Source organism: Canis lupus, chromosome 3 (genome assembly GCF_003254725.2).
Source record: "Canis lupus dingo isolate Sandy chromosome 3, ASM325472v2, whole genome shotgun sequence".
NCBI classification, from domain to species: domain Eukaryota; kingdom Metazoa; phylum Chordata; class Mammalia; order Carnivora; family Canidae; genus Canis; species Canis lupus.
This window is the reverse complement of record NC_064245.1, coordinates 88,223,530-88,246,735: the sequence shown is the minus strand read 5'-3', so window position 1 is coordinate 88,246,735 and position 23,206 is coordinate 88,223,530. Positions and strand designations below refer to the sequence as shown.

Genomic DNA, 23,206 nt, shown 5'->3' with positions numbered 1-23,206 from the left:
TTTATCCCAGGCAGGTGCCTTATTCCAACTTTGAAAACAGGAAAAATGCACACAATCACAAATCTTCAGCCTTTCTATCCTCATGCAAGACCACTGTGTGTTCAGGATGAATGATGCCTACTATGTTTTAATCTTGAACTCAATCTTCATATGTTAATGAAGACCAAAAAAGAATGCTAAAGTACTCCATGAATCAGAAACCAACAGAAAAAGCATTTTCCTTCTGAACCCACACCACAGGGTCTCTACTTCACTCAGCAAGAAAAGGGGCATCAAATTGTATTGCTCGCTATGCAGAAAACCCTTAAGGGCATGGTCTACTCATTTTGCATTTTCCTGAATTTTCTTTCACCTTAGACTTTGTCCTTGTTCCACTGAACTGTGACTTCTAATCAGTGCATCATATGGTGTTTATTTTTGTCTTTTTGGTACTCCTAGTAGGGGGTGTTAGAAGGTATGTGAATGGGAAGATGCTGGTAAAATCCTTCTAGAACACATCATAAGGTAACAAAAGAACCCACACTTATTCCTATGATATTGGGTCCCCCTATTCCTCACCTTGGTGATAATGACCCCTAGGATAGATTGGGCAAAACCCATTCTAGGACCAACTAAATGACCTGTGTGAGTTTACATATGCACATTTGAGGTCAAGGAAGAAGAGTTAGATATTTGGAATCAAAGTCAAGGTGTATTAGCCATCTATCGATGCATAACAAATTCTCTAAAACTTAGTAGCTTAAGACAGCATTGATTTATTATCTTGGTTTCCATTGGTCAGGGGTTCAGAGACAGAATAACTGTGTTCTCTGCAGATAGTCTCATCAGGCCAAAATTACAGTACCAGCCAGGCTCTCTTCTTATCTGGAGTTTAGGGTCCTTTTGCCACTCATGTGGTTGTAAGGAAACTTAATTCCTCGCCGTTTTAAGGCTGAGGTCTCTATTCCTTTGCTGGTTGTTAGCATGGGGCCACTCTCAGCAGCTGGAGGCCATCCATGGTTCCTTCTCATGTGCCCCCTCCTCTACCCTCAAATCTACTATGGAGACTCTCCCTTTTGTTAAATCCTTTTCTCATTGTGAACCTCTGTTGCTAGGAAGAACCTTGTCCTTTTAAGGGTTGGCCTGATTGTCATGCCTACTGAGCAAAATCTCCTTTCTTAAAGTTAACTGTGCCAGATAACAAAACCTAATTATGGGAGTGATATTGTGATATTACATCATCATCACAGATCCCTCTCACGGTCAATGGGAGGATGTTATACAGGGTGTGGGTCTTTGGGGGATCATCTTAGAATTCTGTCTACCACGTAAGGTATTGAGGACAATATAATGAAACCAAAGCCTGAGCCAAGACATGTAAGCTATTATCTCCAGGATGGCTGTCCAGAAAAGGCAGCAAGAGGGCATGTCTGGAAAGAGAGAGCAATGATGAATAAATCTTAGTTAAGTTTAGGGGTTAAAATGGGATATTTTGATAAAGGAATGGCATAGTGAAACATACTTTATTTTATAATATTAAGAGAAATATGAATATTTGTAACTTCCCATTCCCTAACTGAAAAGATTCTAGGACAGTGTCCTTCTGTGCTATTGGGTAACCAAGCTAAAGCCTGCCAATTCTGGGTAAGGCAACTTACAAAATACGATGAATGCTGAATGAGTTAAAGGTTCTACACCATTGGCAACATCCAGAGAAAGTTCTGGAGATTTAAGAAAACAACAGCCAAACAAATAGCCAGAAGAAGCATTCTCAGTATCCTCAGTATTGACTGCAGATGAAGAGAATGCTAGTGGTAGACTGTGTTTGAATTTCACCTCGCTAACTTCCTGGCTATTTGACCTTGGGAAAGTTATCCAACTTCATTTTTGCCTCGCATAGCTTGGTTGTAAATAGGAGGACAGAAGGATATCAGGTTGATGTGATTTTAAATGCCTGTCAGAGCTATATGAAGAAATATCAGCCATTATTATCATCAGGTGTTCATATTCCTCATAATACTACCCAGAACTGAAGTTTGTATATCGTGGCCCTACCACTGATACCTCGAAGTTCCAATGGGTACGCCTCCATCATAGCATTCTGTAGTTATGTGCTTGTCCATCCATCTAATCTTCTGGGTAGCAAATTTTCTTTTCTTTTCCCTTTTTTAAAAATGTTTTTGTATTTTTAAAGTACTTGCTATACCGAACATGGGGCTTAAACTCACAACCGCGAGATCAAGTCACATGTTCTACTGATTGAGCCAGCCACGTGCCCCAGGGTGTAGGTTTCCTCAAGGATAGAGAGTTGTGCCTCTCACTGATCTATAAATCAACAGACCTGTGGTAGATACCTTATACCTATGCATTGCTTGAGTATCCTATATGCATAAGCGGTAAATCGCTTCTGCAGTATGGGTTTTCAGTTATGGTAGACACTGCCAGCCACCTGATTTACATTTATGCTTCTTACTAACTGAATAGAGATTTTGTTTGAAGGAGCAGTATGCAAGGCTCAACGATCCACAGTCCCTTGTGGTACAGTCCTGTCCAAAAGACAAAGGGGGACACAGCTGGTACTTTCCTGACGGGAATGAGGATATGAGTTAGGAGGTGGAGCAGCCATTCTGTGACTTTGAGGCATAACACTAAGAATAGCAGTGTGGAAAGACATAAAAAATCTGGGATATTAAGGACATGAGCATCACTGTGTAATACTTGACAGGGCACCTCTGACCTCCTGATATGTGAGGAAAATAAATGCCTATCTGATTAAGCTACAACAGTCAGATTTCTGTTAAATCCAGCCAGGTACATGTTTAACTGATACATCAGTTTATTGAGCACTGAAGGCCAAAGATCACCCAAAAGCTTGCAGAATACAGTTAATCCATATTAATGCCATCCCTCTGCCACTTGATGATACGTAATTGGATATAGCGTCACTGTACAAATAACTTAAGGGGGTGAGAGGAAGCACACAAGGAGAATAATGCTGAAGGATGTGCTTAAGCATAACTTCGAGCAACGTGGAGCAATCACCCATTGCTGGGCAACAGAAAGAGGTTTCAACTGAGCATCTCATTTTGCATATGATGCACCATATAATCCAATCAGCCCGCTACGGAAAGGGAGACCACAAACAGAAAAGTGTAAGCACGGCTACAGGCCTCAGCAGAATAAAAGAGAGAGAAATAGTCTATAAAATCATCAAGCATTAGCTTTTTTAGGCGAATACACGCACGAGTGCACACATGCACCTATGTATCGCAGCGTCTACACATGCATTGGGATATACACGTTAGCCTGCTTCTCACTGAAATTCAGAGTATCATTGCTATTAAAAACACAGAACTGGGGCAAAAGGTCTGAGTGGGAATTCCACTTCTGCAGCTTAATAGCTATGTGTTCTCATCTGTGGGCCTCGCTTTTTGCATTTGAAAAATCGTGATAGCAGAATCTATGCACAGGATTATTATCAGGAACCTACGAGTTACTTACTGGGAAGTACCCAGGATAGGGCTCAGCACAGAGTTGGATAATCTTATTTTTCCGATGCTACAGACGTAAATGTGCTCTCGGTTGTGCACGTATAGAATAATGGCTTTAGAGACACATCTCTTTCTATACAGGTAAATGGAAAACCTATTGTGCTGATGAATGCTAGTTTATATGTTGCAAATCCTTAGGAATTTTATAAAGTGCCGGCGGCATCAACTACAACAGCTACCACATATTGAATATTTACTAGGTGCTGGGCTGTACTTAATGCTTTATTCGTATTACCTTGTTGAGTCCTCAGAGCCCCCAAATAATGTAGCATTATTGCAAGTCCCATAAAAAATAGCAACATATAAAAAATAGTGAAAGGGATTATAGGGGAAAAGAGAGAAAATGAGTGGGAAAACTCAGAGAGGGAGACAAAACATGAGAGACTCCTAACCCTGGGAAACGAACAGGGGGTAGCAGAAGGGGAGGTGGGCAGGGGTATGGGGCAGCTGGGTGACAGGCACTGAGGGGGGCACTGGATGGGATGAGCACTGGGTGTTATGCTATATGTGGGCAAATTGAACTCCAATAAAAATATATTTAAAAAATTAGCAACTTGTCCTTGGTAACAAAACAAGTAAATGGAGGAACTCGAATTAGAATCCAAATCCAATTCTCTCAGTCTCCAGAGCTAAATTTTTGTGCTTGATGCTGTTATTTTTACCTTTGCACTATTTATCAACTTAGATGTCATGCCATAACTGAAAAGATAAAAAATATCCACACTTAGGATCCTTGAATAAGTTTCTATTAATACAGGGCAATACACTTGAGCTAATTTCTACAAAGCAGTTCCTTATTTACCATTAATCTCTTTTATTTATGACCTAGAATAGAAATGTTTGGAAAAATCTTAGAACAGAGTATAGCAAGTGTTAAAGTAGAAGACCTCGAATTCTTTGTTCAACCAGATGCTGCATAAACCACTACTTTCTGCCCATTCACATGAGAAATGGTCAATGTATAGGGAAAGGATCCAAAATGAAACTTAATAAACTTCTCCATTATATACATGCCCCCTTCCAAACCCAGCTGCCTCAGAGCATGAGAGTGAGCCACCTTGTTTGCTATCTGCTGAGTATGCTTTTTACTAATTGTCAATTTAATTGCCTTAATCGTGTGCCTAGTGCAAGGGCACTTAGTCAGAAGGATGCAATCTGAAATCCATTACACACTCCACTCCCGATAGTGTGTGTCCTGGGATAGAGCCACATCACCCAAGAGAAAGGGGTGTGTTTTGTTTTTCTGATCAAAAGGAAGGAGTGATTCTTCTAGCAAACACCTTGCATCCATAGCTATGCCAACTTGTCCAACCATCACCCCAAGTACCTGGGGAAACAGGTGGTATCTAGTGGGTCCTAAATAAATGTCTGATTGAAATTTTTTTTAAAAATGGGAAAACTGGACTACAAAAGGAGTAAAGGGAAAATGACTCTTCTCCCGTCTTTTCCTTCCCGCACGTTGCACGGTTCTGGGTTGATGCTACATCCCAGGATGCCCTCACCCATAATATCTCTGCAATGTCATAAAATGAAAGGCCCGGGGCCTAATGTACTATTCCATTCAGAATGCACAAGTAGACGTGTGCCGCATAAGAACAAGATTAGACCCCATGTGGGCTCTCTTTTGCATAATAAAATCCCACATGTTAAAATGCAGATTTATTTTAAGCCCTGGAAGTGCTGACCATATGCCTCAGTGGCTGAGGAGATGGCTACTTAATAGATAATCTGCAATGCAAGCCAAAGAACTAATCATGGCCATCTGATCATTGTGCCCCATCAAAAGCCAGCAATGAGGAGCTAGGGAACAGAGCCAGAGACTGCCGAGGCATCTCATGGGCACGGAGAAAGTCGGAGCTGAAAGGAACAGGAAGATAAGTGAACATCTCCCCCACCCTAACAAAAATAACAACATAACAATGATAATAGTACAGCTTCATTACTGTGGGCTTGCTTCGAAATATCCAATTCGCTATGCTACCCCTGCAATTTTGTGTGTCCCTTCTCACTGGGGAAGTGGATGAGGACACTGATACCTCCGAAGGGCAGGATGTTTTCCAAAATCTGCACCCTAAACTGCCAGGTCTCTACTTTAGGTCTGTTGTCAGTCCAAATTTGTGACCACTATCCTGCAGAACATGGCACATCACAGATGCTCTACACCTATTTGTTGAATAAGCGTAAAGCACATTGAAATCATTTTTTTTTGTCATTACATGAATTTAACAGATCACAGTGCATAACTTTTAGTCCCAGGCAAGTTTTCTTTAAAATGCATTTATTATTGTCAATAGAACAGTTTTAAAATGTTCTGGGGATTTCTCTGCCATTTCATTAGCTTGGAGGGGTTGCTTCGCCCTTTATTAATGACCTTGAGTTATGAGCCAGCCTGTGTGTCATGGAACTCCTTAGTCTCTGTGTTCATTTGATGGGGAGACTGTAGACAGTGGCTTTCTCTATGACGTGGCTCACACATGGAAATGTGTAGCCTCACAGTAATGGAGGCTGGAAGTCTAAGATCAAGGCATCAGCAGGGTTGCATCCTTCTGAGGGCTGTGAAGGAGAATCTGTCCCAAGCTTCTCCTCTACCTGATGGTGGTTTGCTGGAGATCTTCAGCGTTCCTTGACTTACAGATGCATGACCCCTCTCTCTATGCTCATTTCCACATGGTGCACCTGTCCAGAGGTCCCCTTTCAATCAGGACACCAGTCACATTAGACAAGGGACCCAGCCTACACTAGTAGGACCTCATCTAAGCTAATTACACCTGCAAAACCCTATTTCCAAATAAGGGCACATTGTGATCTTAGGACTTCAACATAAGATGTGAGGGAGACCCAATTCAATCCACAACAGTTTTCGTATCTGCCTTTGTGTAAGCTCCTCTCCACACTTAGAACACTTGCCCACCCTCTCATGTTCTTTTTAATTAGTTAATTAACCACACTCAGGTCATCCTTACTATTTCTCTTCTTAAAGAAGCATTTCCTAACCCAGCTCAACAAATGTCAGCTAGCATTATGAATAATAATACGAATAATAGCAGATGAATATGACTCACACGGAACAGTCAGGCAGCAGTGGTAGAAAGCACTACTGAGTCTTTCAAGCCTGTTCCGCAATTGTTTGCTTTTTTAGTTCTCTAACAACATTTTTATCTTTTTTTGTTGTTGTTATTGAAGAAAATTTGGTCTGCTCCTGAGTGTGGGGTTGTTACCTGTATTGGTTTATTGTTTTCTGGGTGCATACTCAGTCATGATAACAGATCTACAGGTCTGGTGTCATCACAATGACTCCCCTTCTACATTCTACCCCTTGTGACTGATCCAAGGCAAGACAAAAACATATCTAAGCCAAGTTTCTTCATCTCTAAAGTCAGAATACAATTCTCAGGTTGATGTGACATTGACAGATCTACGTGGCATAGCTCTTGATTCATGACATGTACACAGGTACATGTCAATCATCATAATTAGAATTATTGTCATTGTACAAAATTAAGATTATTTTTTTTTCAAAATTAAGATTATTAATGTTTATCCTGGTCTACATCGCCAAGAGTAAAAAAAAAGGCATATCTTTTGGACCTATCTACAACATGAAAATGACTCTGAGTGAGGATCTTTCTATAGGTCAGTATATGAGCTTTTCTGCAAAGGGCTTATGGAATCTACTGGCATCCATTGGAATCTTTTTTTTTTTTATTTGCCTTTGCCTGTAATTTAATGTTTGATGAATCTATGGCACAATGTTATTAAATTTTTTATCAATTATCTTTGAACAGAATCTTAAGATACATAAGCATACAGATAAATATTGAAAACAAGGGAAATCTTACAACTACCCCATAAACTTTCCAGAAGCAAACATTGAAAGATTCAACACAGAAGCACTTTACTTCTAGGGGAGGTAAGTGGATGGCTTATTAAAGTTGAAGAACTCACCACTCTATTGTAAGTGATGTGACCTGCACTCTACTATATACAGGAAGACATAATAAAGCTCAAATCTATAAAAATAAGATCTACATAATGCATATTCCCTAATACAACATACTTTGGTCTTGGGGGGGTTGGCAGCCCAGGGTCATGAGCACGAGAATGAGGGAAATTGCCTGAGCGTATTGGCCTGTGACCTCTGCCTTTCTTGTGAAATCACAGAACTGGTCTAAATCTTCTCTGCTGCTTAAGGACTTTAATGATTCTGTAAGTGTTCTCCAGTAAGTGGTTGGTAATGCAAAAGAATTACAACAGTCAGTTTGCAAATGTATCCTCCTTTCGAAACTGAATTAGTAAATAGACCAAAGTCTCTCAAAATAATATATTTTTTTATGCAGCAGCTCACAGAGTAGTCCATTGATTATTAGATTAGCCTCACAAATTTCACCTCAAATCTATCTGAAAAAAATTTTGCTTTAGCAGCTCTGCAATCAATTGGGTGGCTTAATAGAATGCAGAGTGAGTATAAGAAATGGAATAAAGCCTATATAGTTAACTCTTCATTTCAGTGGGGAAAAAAGTAACTAAGATATAAAAAATGTTTTTGATGCTGTCTTTTAATATGAAAGCAAATGAAAAAGGGAATTAATGAACCCGACATTGCAGCCTGGACTGATATATATGGCAAATTACTTCTTAAAAGACTTTAAAAATACTGCTGACTTAATGTTAAGTCAAATTTAAGATTCCTTGAAGCTTGAAGATTTCATCAGTATGGTATGCTAGAAGTTCATTATAACATTTATTATAAAAATGTGGGTTTTTTAAAATACTCCATTGCATCTTTTACAAATCCATTTAATTGGTTTGATAGCTAAAGAAACATAAAATGGAGTTATTTAAAATATAACTCAAATGGATAGGAAAGATAATGACATATTTATGTTCCAAAGTGTGATCATATCTCATCTTCCTGAGCTGACAATACCAATGAGAATAGAAAATGTCTTTTCAGCAAACAATGATCACCAGAACCAGTAATTGAATGATTCATTGATTGATTCATTCACTCATTGATTTATTTAACCAGCTATATATATATATATAATATACACGCACACACACACAACAAACTTCTGAGAAAGCTAAGATGTTATATCCTTAGGAAGCCAGGTATCTTATTACACTTTACACTCAGCTGAGAAAATTGCATGCAAAAAAAAAAAAAAAAAAAGAAAAGAAAATTGCATGCAGTTGGAACTCAAAAACTGGTTATGGAAGAGATAAAGTACTATATTTTCTTTAAACTCTGGGGATATGTGTATGATTGGCATTTTAGTGCACATATTTATTCTACTGGAGCTTCTCACTATCTAATCGTAGAAGAAAGAAGGTAAGAATAAAAGACAAGTTGGTATTTTAGATCTATTGAATTGAAAAATAATTTAAAAATATATATATATTTAAAACCTGAGTCCTGGCCAAAATTTGTTTCCCAACACTTTGGACCACCACCTTTATTTTATTCCATTTTTTTTTAAATAGAAGTTTATTTAAAAAAAAAAAAAAACTTGATTTTTTTTTTTTTTTTTTAGAGCAGCTTTAGGTTCGCAGCAAAATTGAGGGGAAAGTACAGAGACTTCCCACATAAACTCCTGCCTCCCCTCTCCCTACCTATCCTCCTCCATTATCAACATTCCCCATGAGAGTGGTATATTTGTTACCACTAATGAACTTACACGTACACACAATCACCCAAAGTCCATGGTTTACATTACAATTCACTCTTGGTGTACACCCTATGGGTTTGGATGACTGTATAATGACATGTATCCATCATTATGGTGTCATACAGAGTATTTTTACTGCCCTAAAAAATCTGCTGTGCTCGTCTCTTCATCCCTCCCCTCCCCTTCCCCCATATCCCTGGTAACCACCCATCTTTTCAATGTCTCTGGATTTTTGCCTTTTCCAGACTTTCATACTGCTGTCATCAGACAGTCTCTAACATTTTTCAGATTGGTTTCTTTAACTTAGTAACATGCACTTAAGCTTTCTCTGTGAATTTTCACAGGCTTAATAGCTCATTGCTTTTTAGCCCTCAAAAACATACCATTGTCTGGATGTACCATAGTTCATTTATCCCTTTACCTACCAAGTGACTTCTTGGTTACTTCCAAGTTTTGGCATTAATAAAGCTGCTAAAAACATTAAGGTGAAGATTTCTGTCTAGATACAAGTTTTTAACTCCTTCAGGTAAATACCAAGGAACATGATTGCTGGATCATATGGTCAATACATGTTTACAGTGTTGTAAGAAACAACCTGACTGCCTTCTAGAGTGGCTGCTACCACTCTGCATTCTCACCAGTGGGGAATCAGAGTTCTTATTGCTTAACATTCTCAAAGCACATGATGTTGTCAGAGTTCTGGATTTCAGCCATTCTAATAGTGTATAGTGCTGTTTGTTTTAACTTACATCTCCCTGATGACATATGATGTAGAGTAACATTTCATATATTTATTTGCCATTTGTATATCTTCTTATTTGTTTGTTTGTTTGTTTGTTTGGAAGAGGGAGAGGGAGGAGGTGATGGGGAGAGGGAGGGAGAATCTTAAGCAGGCTCCATGCCCAGTGCAGAACCTGACACAGGGCTCGATCTCAGAACCCTGAGGTCATAACCTGACTCAAAATCAAGTGTCAGATGCTTAACCCACTGAGTCACCCAAAGGCCCCCCCATTTGTATATCTTCTTTGTTGAGGTTATCTTTTGTGGATTTTGGCTCTTTTACTATTCTTTATTTTCTTTCAAAGATTTTATTCATGAGAGACACACAGAGAGACAGAGGCGGAGACTTAGGCAGAGGGAGAATCAGGCCCCCTGCAGATCCCTGAGATCATGACCTGAGCCAAAGGCAGACACTCAACTGTTGAGCCACCCAGGTGCCCTTTTTCTTTTTTTCTTTTTTTTTTTTTTTTCAGGTGCGCTTTTTCAATCAGGTTTTTGTTTCCTTACTGTTGAGTTTTAAGATTTCTTTGCAAATTTTGGATATTAAGTCATTTTTAAAAATCTTACTAAGGATCTCTTATATCTTCATTTGGTCCTAGTAGAGCTAAAAAGATGAATCTTCCACAAATATGATTCTGATCATGCATTAATATTAATGCACCTTATTAGTTTTTATATAAAATAACAGACTCCTCTGCTGGTTTTCAAACCCATCCCATTTTTATCCTCATTTCTCCTTCTCACCCTTAACTTCCATTACTTTGGTACATCAAATAAACCTGGGCTAGTTTTCTCAGCTGGATGTTTGGATAATAACTGCTACATTTTAGGTCCTTCTCTGAGGATTAAGGAAAATGAAAACTGTGGCATAGCAGTAGGTACTCAATAAATCACAGTGATTCATTATTGTTATCATTGAGTCTCCATGCAGAAAGAGTATGGTTCCTATGACACAAGAAAGCTTGATTTCAAATCCTAAATTACTTGCCAGCTCCTTGTTTTCAGACAGGTTAATTCATCTCCTTAGGCTCTGGCTTCTTTATTTATAAAGTGGTAAGAATAGATGATGGACTGATAAAAGGATGACATTAGATTAATTGATGAGAGTAATCTAGCTAAAAGCACCAAGAGAGTTTGTTGCCTTTCTCGTTCATTCTATATATACTCTATACTCTAACTTCAGGCTAATCACCATGTGTTTATTATATTTGTTATATCAATTTTTTTCTCAGGCTAATCCTTCAACTAGCACTCTTATAGTTCCATCTGTCAGTATTTTACCCATCCTATAAGGCTCAGTTCAAATGTTTGCCTCATTAAAAGTTCTAGGATTTTTCCAAGAAATATCCTTCTTGGGCAGCCTGGGTGGCCCAGCAGTTTAGCGCTGCCTTCAGTCCAGGGCCTGACCCTGGAGACCTGGGATCAAGTCCCACGTTGGGCTCCCTGCATGGAGCCTGCTTCTCCCTCTGCCTGTGTCTCTGCCTCTCTCTCTCTCTCTCTCTCTCTCTCTGTCTGTCATGAATAAATAGATAAATAATCTGTTTTTTTTAAAAAAGAACTATCCTTCTTATCCTTTATATCCCTCATATTATACCAAAGATGACATTGTTATATATTCTCCTTGTTTTCATACACCTCTTCCCTTATGTACACTGTAAGCTGTAAGAGGCAGAGAGAGATACATTATTCCCCTACATGCCTCTTAAATTGGTTACCCCAGTGCCGCGCACACAAGAAAAATTCAATAAACCTTGGTTAAATGAACTTCACTAAGATTTGTCTATACTTTCTGGACTCTATAATAAACCCCTTACTTCCCACTTTAAGGTCATTTCTGCGTTTAGGACCATTTTACATCAAGTAGAACATATGACATATCTAGCTTTCTATTGACCTACCCATACATCTTTTCAAATTTGCCCTGAAGATGTGGGATCATGGGTCGTCGCAGAGGATGGCCAGCGATCAGAGTAAGCATGGCTCGGGGGAATTTTATGAGTGGACTAGCATACTCCATTCCTGGACAAACAAAACATACAAACAAACAATCACAGTAGAACTAAAAAGACACCAATGTCATTTTGGACATGGAGGTCAGAGTTGGCGCATAGGAGATGGGGTTCTTCGTCCACCCACCACTCTGACTTGTTAAAGCTGTCCCTAATCAGAGGTCTAAAGAAGGTCGATTCTTGAAACTTAGCTGCATTTCTCACTCCTGGCTGCAGTGATGAAACTCTCATTTCTATACCATTGTCACTTTCCCATTTGCATTGCACCCAATTCCTGCCTTTCCTATGAGGACCCTGTGACTAACCAAATTGACCCAAAGCTACTAATACACGTACAGGATAGAAGATTCCAGACCCAAACTCCTCTCCTGACTCCAACATCCACCCTCCGTCTAGTATACCACACTCAAAAGACTCTCTTTATCCTTGATTTTTCCACTGACATCCCTGAAATATTGAGAAGCAAATGACAAAAGAAAAAAATAATAAAATAAAATAAAAAAATAAAATAAAATAGATATGCAATCGTCTTTAGCTAGTGCCAAAAACAGGGAAAAATAAACAATCTTGGTGTGATAAATGACCAAAAGCTTTTGTTTCTCAAGGGGGCGGGGAGAACACATTAGGTCTAAACCGAGTAAGGACAGCTGTCCAGCTACGGGGAGAATGCTCAGTTCCCGGTGAGGGGGGGACACAACCCAACCCAAGTAGTTTGCAGGCACTTCAAAAGGAGGGTTGAGGCCAAAGCTCCCCTTCAGAAATCTGTCAGGGCTTCCTCTCACCACCTGGACCAATGGATATTAGCTGGACCGCCACTGTTTCTGGTATTTTAAACAAACTGTCACCTTCATCCTGAAGTTTAAAGAACAGAAAGCAGAGTTGGGAATGCCTTGAGGCATTTCTGGCCCTACAGCTCTCTTGAGCTTGCGGAGATATTGACATTTGTTATATTTTTGTTAAAACCTTTTCCAGTAATGGAAAATATAGCTTCTCTTTATTTTTACATAGTCATTTTTCAAAAATTTTTGTCCGTAAAGAATTTCCAAAGTTACATGGTTTACTATCTGATTACACATTTCTCCTCCCACAATCCACAAAAGATCTCCTTCCCTGCCCACCGACACCACAGAATAGAATAAAGGTTGCCCGCCGGCCTGAAAAAGAGGATACCATAACATCTGCCTACAAATTGATTTGCTAAACAGCACTGGGAACCTGTCTCCCGATATAAATGTGGCATTATGTAATCCACCCAGAAGAATGATAACAGCACAAAAGCAGCATTAATTAGGACCCTATTTCTTTCTACTTAGGCCTCCTACGTAACATTATCTTCATGTAATTTTGGTTTGTGGTCTAAAATACTTGTTTCTATATAAAAATGATTGTAACAGCTTTGCAATTACATATGTTCACTCTAAAAACCCACAGATCCTGTACAAAGAACTAACAGAAGGATTAAATATTAACCAAGGAAAAGATTCAGGCTGGTATTGCACAGATAAATGTTTATTACATCTGGAAAAAGCCAGGAGGAATAGGAGAAAGGTTATACCAACATCCTCTAGTACTTTCTATTTTCTAATAGGAAACTTAAACAGTAACTCTAATAATTTGTTCCTAGGGCTCAAAAGAGAAAATCAAACATAAAGTCGATACGTTTTACATTGGTAATTTAAACCCACCAAAAAGAAGAGATATTGACTATTTTCTTTTTAATGTTGCTATCATAGCTATTTACTCAGAAAATGTTTCACAACAGTCTCATTTGGGGGCAGGCAAGTGGACGCAGGTTAAGACCCCAGAGTGAGGGCTATTTGAGAATTATCAGGGCAGAGGGGAAAGCAATTATTGTCAACAAAACATAGAAAATAATTTCAAAGCGGTTTTTAAACTGTTCATGTAGCCCTTGCCAGTGGTTTCTAATTCACTTTAAGTCTCGACGCTTTTGAGAAAAGAAAGTGTACACAGGTGACATTAAAGCGCATATCAAGCTGGCTGCCACCTTTTTTAAAATCCCTTTTTTTGCAAAGTGTACAGATGGAGTTTTGATAATAGTCTCCTGACTATGAAAAGCTGACCCCGGTGCACAACGGGGGTATGAGGGGAGGGGAGGGAAGAAGAGTTGGGGAGCATTGTGCTGGTGAATGCCTCTGTCTGTTCAGAGGCCAGTGAGATTAAATAAAGTCTATTTTACCTGTGTTCTGCATGCCTTCAAAGGCATAAGATTGGTCTTATAACTAGCTTCTGGGTGTTGCAAATTGACCCACATGGGCCTGGAACCTGTGATCACGATCTTGCTTGTCCCAAGGCCTAATGCCTTTGCCGTGAGTATAGCATTGCGTCATTTCTGAAAGTGAAAGTTCCCTTAGAACCCACTAACCTCCCGCCAGGCACTTGTGCATACTTTGTGGCGGTCTCTAACCAAATCTATTCTAGAAAAGCCTAACGTCTAACATATCGAAGTCCCTTTTAAGATACACTTAGATAGCTTCTGAAATCTTGTTCCCACACCACCACCACTATGTAGGTAAGAAATCCAAGGCGCAGAAATCAGAGCTAGGATTCAAGCCCAGGTCTTCTGAGTTCACATCCGTTGCTGGTGCTTCTGAAGTGCGCGATGGTTCTGTGCACCAGTTACAACTAAACTACCCTATGAACGCTTTTCAGCAGGTGTATGTGTCAATGAAAACAGAAGCAACCAAAAGAAATACTCCATAGCCTAGTCCTTAAACAGGACTAAAGAAATTAGGAAACTGAGAAAGTATTTATTATGAAAATACATTTAAGCCAAATAAATATTTCTATTTATCGTTATTTGCAAGCTGAAAATGGCTGATGGTAAGAAAAATTTGGATGTGGGTCTAGCTGCCTAGGGAAGCATCTAGCAGAGTCATTAAAAGCATTAAACTCTAGGGTCAGACACCTCAGCTCATCGTTTAGCTTAGTTATTTACTAGCTATGTGGCCACAGGCAGGTTACTAAATTCCCTTGTGTATCAGTTGCTTCCCAGAGACACATATAAGAGACTAAAAAACAACATTCATAATATAAATGTAAGTTCTCTGCTCCTTTATCTAACCGTGTCATCTATAACACACTAGGGATTGATTTCATTTTTGGATTTACCATACTGTGAAGATGTGCATTCGATTTTATTGCATTGTTCCTATGTTAAAATTTTTACTTTGTTTCACATATAATTTTAAACTCGCCATAATTTTAATTTTATGAATTTATTTAATATTATTTGATTTTTAATATTCTGAAGCCTGAAAGAAAAAAAAAAAAAAGACACGCCTTGGCACTCCAGACCTTGGAACGTCCTGACTTAAATTCATTGATGTTTCATTTCTTTATATATAATATGACGGGCTATTAATGCACACCACTGTACTTTTTGGTAAAGGTTAAATAAAATAGCATATATAAAGACGCAGCATGGTGCCTGACATATTGTGGACCCTCAAGCAATTATTGCTGTTATCATTTTACAGAAAGGAAAAAATCATTCTTTTTAAGATGTACTCCTGGTCCTCTCATCATTGAGCATATATTCCCCAAGTTCAGGAAAGGGACGGTAAGTGAATATTTTATAAACCTCCGTAGAAGTCTTCCATGTCCAGAGCCTCTCTGGATTAGATGGAAGATTTGTTCTCATTAACTTTTTTTTTTTTTTATTTCTTCAATAGTAGGGATAGTGGGCAGAGAAGCCACTAAAGACAGAACTAGGCATTAAAGATGACACCATGTATGGGACTGAGAATGCCACACAAGTGGTACCCAGCTATAAACCTAGCTCCTAAACCAACAGCAGACATGGAAAGAAGCCAGGAAAAGCTGAGTAATGGCCACTATTCTCTTCACTGAAAGCCCCCTGCCCCCATATTTTAAATAAACATACCCTGCTTCTTTGTAGAAGCCAATCAACACGAATGCCAAAAACCTAAGTCATGCCTCTAAGAAGACTGCAGATGGAAAGTTCAAACGGGGTATCCGCATGACAAGTAGGCACATAGCCGGATGGCCCTGCGTACAGTGGAATTTCTTTTAGGAGCATTCCACAGTGCTGTCTGCAGTGGGCGAGAAGGTAAATCATAAAGGCATCCCAGCCATTTTGCAAAACTCACACCGATGCTCCAAACGATGCTGGAAGCAGAAGACCCTCATTACCCAGGTCTTCCATTTCCTACTTGCAGGCTCAGATGCAGCCAACTGCATACGTCCCTGGAAATCTTCATTCTTATGCTGACAACACATGAAGTCCCTTTTGGTCTTTTGTCATTTTGAATTATTGTGGATGGAGAAAGGTAAAAACTAATTTTAATATAGTAAAACATAGGAAGAGATACATTTGCTAAAAATGTACAAAGTAGGGGCACCTGAGTGACTCCATTGATTAAGCGTCTGCCTTTGGCTCAGGTCATGATCTTGGGGTCTTAGGATCGAGCCCCATGTTGGGCTCCCAGCTGGGTGGGGAGTCTGCTTGTCTCCCTTTTCCTCTGCCCTTCCCCTCACTTGCGTTCTCTCTCTCACACACACACACAAATAAAATATTTTTTAAATTTTGCATAATAAAGATTTATTAATATCAAATAGATTTATTAATATCAAAACAATCATCGACTAAATCCTCTGTATTTTCTTTGGCGCCATTTCGCTCCACGTGTTTCTCTGAGTGTACAGATCCTGCTGTTGCTCCTGCCTATAGAAGAATATTACATTCCTTTCAAACATTTTATTTCAAACATTCTCTCAAAATAAAAGATAACCTTTGAAAGGGAATGCATAAAAATAAAATTGGAATGTCTCAGCTTTGTTACTTTTTTAAGATGAGAGCATAATGCACTTACTGAGGTAACACTGCCTCTCTGTGATTTAGAGGAACAGCTTGATGATAAAATATACAGTACTTTGTCCATAATAACTTTTATTTTTTGTGGGTTTTTTAATGTCATCAATTGAGCTGGATCTTTACCTCATTAGAGCCTTTCCCAGTGCATCATTGCAACAGATCATCTCTCCACATTACTGTATCCATTATCTATAGAGCAAGTTCATCCAATTTCCCCAGCAGTTTATGAGAAAAAAAAAACAAATAAAAAAAGCCTACTTTCCCATATATCAGTGTGATTTATGCCAGTGTTAAAGCCCAAGCATTTGTATTTTCTCTGGCTCTTCTATTTGCCTAACATATGAAGTAGCAAAGTTAATATTCCTCTGAAAAACTCTGCTCTGGTCTCTACTGATTTGAACATAAAGTTCAAAAGGAGATTGTATCTTATAAAGACTCTAAGCTTACTGCATTAAATTAACAATACTAATCTCTGTGTTTCACATGGTACTTACTCAGAGCAGTTTTATAGACATTAAGTGAAAATGCCAAAGCTGTCTTTTAGATAAAAGGCATTAGCGGAAACTCCTCTAGACATTCCTTCAGGTCTTTTTAAAGGATATTCTTCAGCTAGTTGTAGTCAATAAGGAGTTGAGGGAGAGGTGCTCAAAATAGATTTTTCTCCACTATTTTTCCTCAACTCCAGACTTTTCTGAACCCCACTGAGCAGGGAGACATAAAAAGAGAAGGCAGGAGTGTGACAAGAAGAAGGAAAAATGGACAACCACTCGTAAATGTAAAACAAAAACCAAAGAAACAAACAAACAAACAAATAAACACAAAGCAAACATGATCATCATCATGCCAAATCGGAGGGAAACAAGACAACTGTATCATTACAAAATCCAGTTACAGTCCCCTGGTGTACCCATCCCTCAAGGAAACAATTGAGGAGGAAAGGGTCAAAGTCAACCCCAAACCCAAACAATTCAAGACGGTAGGACAATAAAGGCGAAAGCTACAGAAAGCCTCCATGATTCTACAGCCCTGTTTTAGTCTGTTTGAAATTTCATAACAAAATACCACAGACTGTGAGCCTGATGAAAACAAATATTTATTTCTCACAGTTCTCTGAAGTCCAGGACTATGGCGCCAGCAGACTGGGTGTGGCAGCTGGTGAGAGCTCACTTCCTGGTACCTCCCATGAAGGGTGCTAGGGACCTCTCTAGGATCTCTGTTTTTGTTTTTTTTTTTTTTCGTTATTGTTGTTTGTTCGTTTGTTTTTAAAGATTTTATTTATTTATTCATGAGAGACACAGAGAGAGATGCAGAGACAGAGGCAGAGGGAGAAGCAGGCTCCATGCAGGGAGCCTGATGTGGGACTCGATCCCAGGATCCCAGGATCACGATCTGAGCCAAAGGCAGACAATCAACTGCTGAGCCACCCAGTCACCCCATCTAGGATCTCTTTTATAAAGAGAATTAATCCCATCCATAAGGGCCCCATCTTAGTGACCTACACACACCCCAAAGGACCCACCTCCTACTACCATCACACTGGGCATCAGGATTGCAACATGAATTTGGCCAGGGGTAGAGAGTTGGGGGGTTGGTGTGGACACAAACAAACCACAGTCAGGTCTTTTATTTTTTAAGATTTTATTTATTTATTCATGAAAGACACAGAGAGAGGGGCAGAGACACAGACAGAGGGAGAAGCAGGCTCCCTGCGGGGATCCTGATGCAGGACTTGATCCCAAGACCCCAGGATCATGACTTGAGCCAAACTCAGATGCTCAACCACTGAGCCCCCCAGGTGCCCCAGACCACTGCTAGATCTTAACAAAATTCCTGCTCATCTCACTTTAGTTCTTAAATCGACCTTTACACACTTGTCTATGGTTTGGTATATATTCCTTTGCAGCCCCAACCACCTCTAATCTATATTTCACCTGTTTTTAAATTCAGAAACCTTCTATTGAAAATCTACTATATGCTCAGCTATGATTAAAGACATAGCATATGTCTTTATGTAATTATTACCCTTATTGGGCTCAGAGTCTTGGGGTAGGGGCGTGCGAGGGAGGACACGGGAGAAAGAGTAAGGGTAGACTATCACAGTAGCGCTGTGATAGGAATCTGCATGAGGTACTCTGCAAATCCACTCAAAGACAACATACCCAAGATGTAATTTTGTGTTTTTATATTAAAATTTCAAACCCATGATGACTATGTGCCACAGCACAGATAAGTCTTGTTCCACAGAAAAAATGAGATAAAAATGATTGCTTCCTTATTCCATAAGCTGATGGTCTCCACAGTGAGCATGGAATAAGGTATGGGAAGAAAATACTATAAACGATTATGACTAATGCTTTTATTTATTTTTTTTAGAGAGAATTAAGTTGCATTAACTCTTAATGAACACATTGACTGCATGTCACTAAAGCACAGAAGTACTCAGTGGAAGGAAAGAAATTGCTATCGTCTCACAGGCTATGCAGGGAGGCACCCACACACACTCGTTCACACGCAACACACTGCAACATCTAGTCTGTGTGTACCCGGCTAGGTAGACTGATAGAGCACACTGTGTGGGGCTACCCTATTCCAACTCACTTTCACAAAAGAGATAATAGAAACAGTTGATTTGTAAAAACAAACCTTGGATTATGGATAATACTTGTAATGCTGGCAGAGATCAAGAACATAGCAGAGGTGACTCTTCTTATCCTTGGCAGGCCTTGGTTTCAATCAAGTGACAGGCAAAGGAAATGATATATTCAGATCAGAAATGAATGAACTTCTAACGATGTGAAATTATCAAGGTGCTATCAGGTTTCATAGTTACATTCTGTATCTTAAAGATGAACTTCACCCTATACACGTTTTTTTTAAAGATTTTATTTATTTATTCATGAGAGACACAGGCAGAGGCTCTGAGAAGCAGGCTCCATGCAGGGAGCTGGACGTAGGACTCGATCCCAGGACCCCAGGGTCATGACCTGAGCCGAGGGCAGACATTCAACCCCTGAACCAAGCAGGTGCCCCCACCCTATATGTATTATGTGGACCTTTAACAATTGCTAATATTAAGGCACAGATAAGAGCGAAAATACACATTATGATTCAGTAAGCAGGAGGTTTGATGTGCTGCTTCTATATTGGTATACATGTGTGTGCAATAACTTTTTCAACCATTGAAAGTACACAATCCTTATTATATAAACTAAGTTTGGAACTGAAGTATTAAGAAAGAGAAAAGTAAAATCAAGATTTTCAAAAATAATTGAGAAGATATAATCATATCGTTCTTGCTAAAGTTATTAGGGGTATCTTGTTATACATAAGAAGACGACATATTTTACTCTGATATTTTAATACGAAAACATCTGAATTTTGTTAATTAGTAAAAATGTTTAGATGTTTATTTTATATCCACCTCACTATTTCACATGTTAATATTTGTATGTGTTATGATTTGTACAAGATTTTGACAGAGTATGTGTATGATTTATAAATAAACACATATTAAGGAGTATGTGCTGTCTGTCTATATCTATTTCAATATATATTCTTTAACTTGAAAGGCAGAAATCAGAAGTGTAATAACCATTATTGCTGATCATAGTGAACCACTTCAGGCAGGAGTCAAATCTGTGTTCTACTGTCTCCATGTGGGATTAGAGAAAGGGCCTGGGAATCATAAATAACCTGCTTGCAAGAGGTTGAGTGGTTACACAATTTGTCAAAACATGTCTAAAATCAGTCTATGTATTGATTTAATTAAATCCATTAAATTATAAATTAAAGGACAATGCAACTAAAGAAGATACTACATTTCAAAAATAAGCAGTGCTAGTTCTAAAATATTAAGCAGAAGCATGGTCTAAATAACATTAACCTTTTTTTTTTTTTTTTTTTGAGGAATCTGCCTCAGTCAACTAATCCCTAAGAGCTGAAGAAGAACACGTTTCTCAGATTAATTCAGAGACTGTGGAGAGAAGGGTTATGAAATCTGCTAATCTTATTGGATTTGGGAGCCAATGTCCAGTCGGGAGCTAGTAAAGTCTATTTTTTTCATACATACACACGCATGCATATGTCACTAAGGCAGAGAAGTGTATGTACACTCTACGTGCATACACACCTCTACCTACCTGTGTATCTCTCTATTGCTTGAGCACCTGCATTATGTCAGGATTTACTGACATTTTATTTCATGTCATCGTTTCAACATGAACTCCTAAGCAAGTACCACTATTGTACTTACTATGAGGCAAATATGACTTGAAGCCCTTTCTATATTACTCATTTAATTCTCATAATAGCACCTTGAGATAAAGGCTTTCACTGTCTCCATCTTACAAGGAGATGAAGTTTCTTCAGATGAAGAAACTGAGGCATAGAGAGATTAAATCCCACAGTTACACAGGTCTTGGTTGCAAAACCAGGTTTTGCATTTAGGCAGTCTGGTCCCGATTCTTGCCCACTACGCTCTTCACTGAGGAGGGAAGCATGAATCAGAAAGGTCAACTTTCATATGCATTTATATCATTTTACTTTTACTCCATTACCATCATCTTTTGCCAAGCAGGTAACTTTTCATGAACCTAAACCCCACAGTTGAAAAGCATGTAGGGTGAAATCTCCTCCTTTTTTTTTTTTTTTTAATTCCAGGTTACAGAAAAAGGATCTATTTGAGGAAAGATGGAGATTTTTTTTCAAAGTAAACTGCATGTGCTGTCACTGTGAAAATTATAGCTGTACCTTAAAAGATAGTAAACTTCTCATGACCACCTTATTTTAAATAATTCTTAAATGTAAATCCTCTAATCCTTCATGATAGCATTTGCCTATGCTGAAATACCTGTTAGTTTTTTGTAAAATATGCATAACTGATAAGATTCTATCTTACTGATTGGTAGAAAAATAATACCCTCACTTAGGATTTGTGACCAATCTGAACAAGTCACACATCTGAAATGGGATGAGAATCAACACATCAGATGTATTTCTGAATGTTTAACTGTAACATCTCCATTAAATTTGGAGAAGAAAATCTATCATATTTAATTAAAATTTTGCACCTGGACTCCATCTGATAAAATAAATACACAGAATCTTATGAATGAAAAGTTTTTAACATTTTTTAGTAGTTTCTTATGTTTTCCACTGGTTTATTCATTCTTTTTCTTTTAACAAAAATGAAGTAAAAATGGGTAATTCAGTGTCATTTTGTTTTTACTCTGTTTCCTACAGGTCATATTCAGAACTGACTAAGCACCATAAGTGTTCAACAGATTTTGATCTTATTTTTATCACATGCCTCATAAAACTGATTTAGAAACCTAAAAATGTGTCACTAAAATATTGAATTATGAACAGTCAGAGCTTATTGAATTTCCCAAATCTAACGAGAATGGTTAGCTATGAAAGCAAACAAATATTCTTCAAATGTAGCCACATTTGAAGAATGTAGCCTACATTAAGGCATTCTTATGGGGATCTAGAAGATCCTGAACTGCCGTGATAGAGACCACATTGATGTTTTCAAAAGCCAATGGCCTGTCTTTGAAAGATTCTTCCTTCTGCATGGATGTCTGACATTATTCCCATCAAAAGTGACTTGGATCTACTTTAGAATTATAAGGGATGTCAAATAAATGTAGAGAAAATTCCTACCGCTGGTATAGGAGAATTATTATCTACATGGACATCCTTTCTGCATTCTCTCTGCTTCACAGAATCTTCATCACATTCCAACTGTCAGCAGAATCCAGTTCTTCCCTTGACTCTACTGCATCATTTTCTCTATTAATGTTTCTATATGATTTGTGGATCCCTTTCTGCTATTATGACTCAGAAGTAGGGGTGTTAGGATGCTTGGAGCTCCAAACCAGAGCACCAGCTTGAAAGCTATGCTCCAAGGCACACGTTGGGGGCAGAAACAAAATCCTACTGGCTTACAAGAGTGAGTATTCATTTTAAAGGTCTAATGAAAAAAAAAATAATAAAGGTCTAATGATTCCCAGGAAGAAAATTAGATGCCTATAAAATTGAATGATCCCCTAGCAATGCCCCCTTTGACTCAAAGGTCATATTTCAAGCAAATACATTCCCCTGGAGCCTAGTCCTGAAACTTGAAGTAAAGGAAACAAATCCTCCTGAACAGGGAGCTTTATGCACTAAGCTATGTACTTCCCAGACCCTCTCTGAGAGCTTGATTGATGCTTCCTTAATACACAAAGCAGGGATACAACCGATCTCATTTAAGATACAAGCTCGGTAACACATATGCCCTGTGATCATTCCTTAACCCCTGTCAATTTTGGTTTCCTCCTTTGAGAGGGGGAAAAGAAATACCCATTCCCAGACCTGCTG

General features: G+C 38.7%; 1 protein-coding gene and 1 long non-coding RNA gene across 6 annotated transcripts in view; one reads left to right on the top strand and one right to left on the bottom strand.

The window, feature by feature from the left end:
• KCNIP4 (potassium voltage-gated channel interacting protein 4) overlaps positions 1-23,206 on the bottom strand; it is a 1,134,091-nt gene that overhangs the window by 850,290 nt on the left and 260,595 nt on the right.
• Positions 6,742-22,433, top strand: LOC112653527 (uncharacterized). Of its 5 annotated transcripts, XR_004814583.2 has the most exons (6): positions 6,746-7,163; positions 7,316-7,440; positions 15,486-15,568; positions 17,950-17,998; positions 20,750-20,886; positions 21,503-22,076. It is a non-coding gene; the product is annotated as an uncharacterized LOC112653527 (long non-coding RNA). The 5 variants fall into 5 exon arrangements; XR_003132254.3 differs by lacking the exons at positions 17,950-17,998; positions 20,750-20,886; positions 21,503-22,076 and adding exons at positions 15,681-16,078; positions 16,188-16,654 and having other exon boundaries at positions 6,742-7,163; XR_007409994.1 differs by lacking the exons at positions 17,950-17,998; positions 20,750-20,886; positions 21,503-22,076 and adding exons at positions 15,908-16,078; positions 16,188-16,659 and having other exon boundaries at positions 6,747-7,163.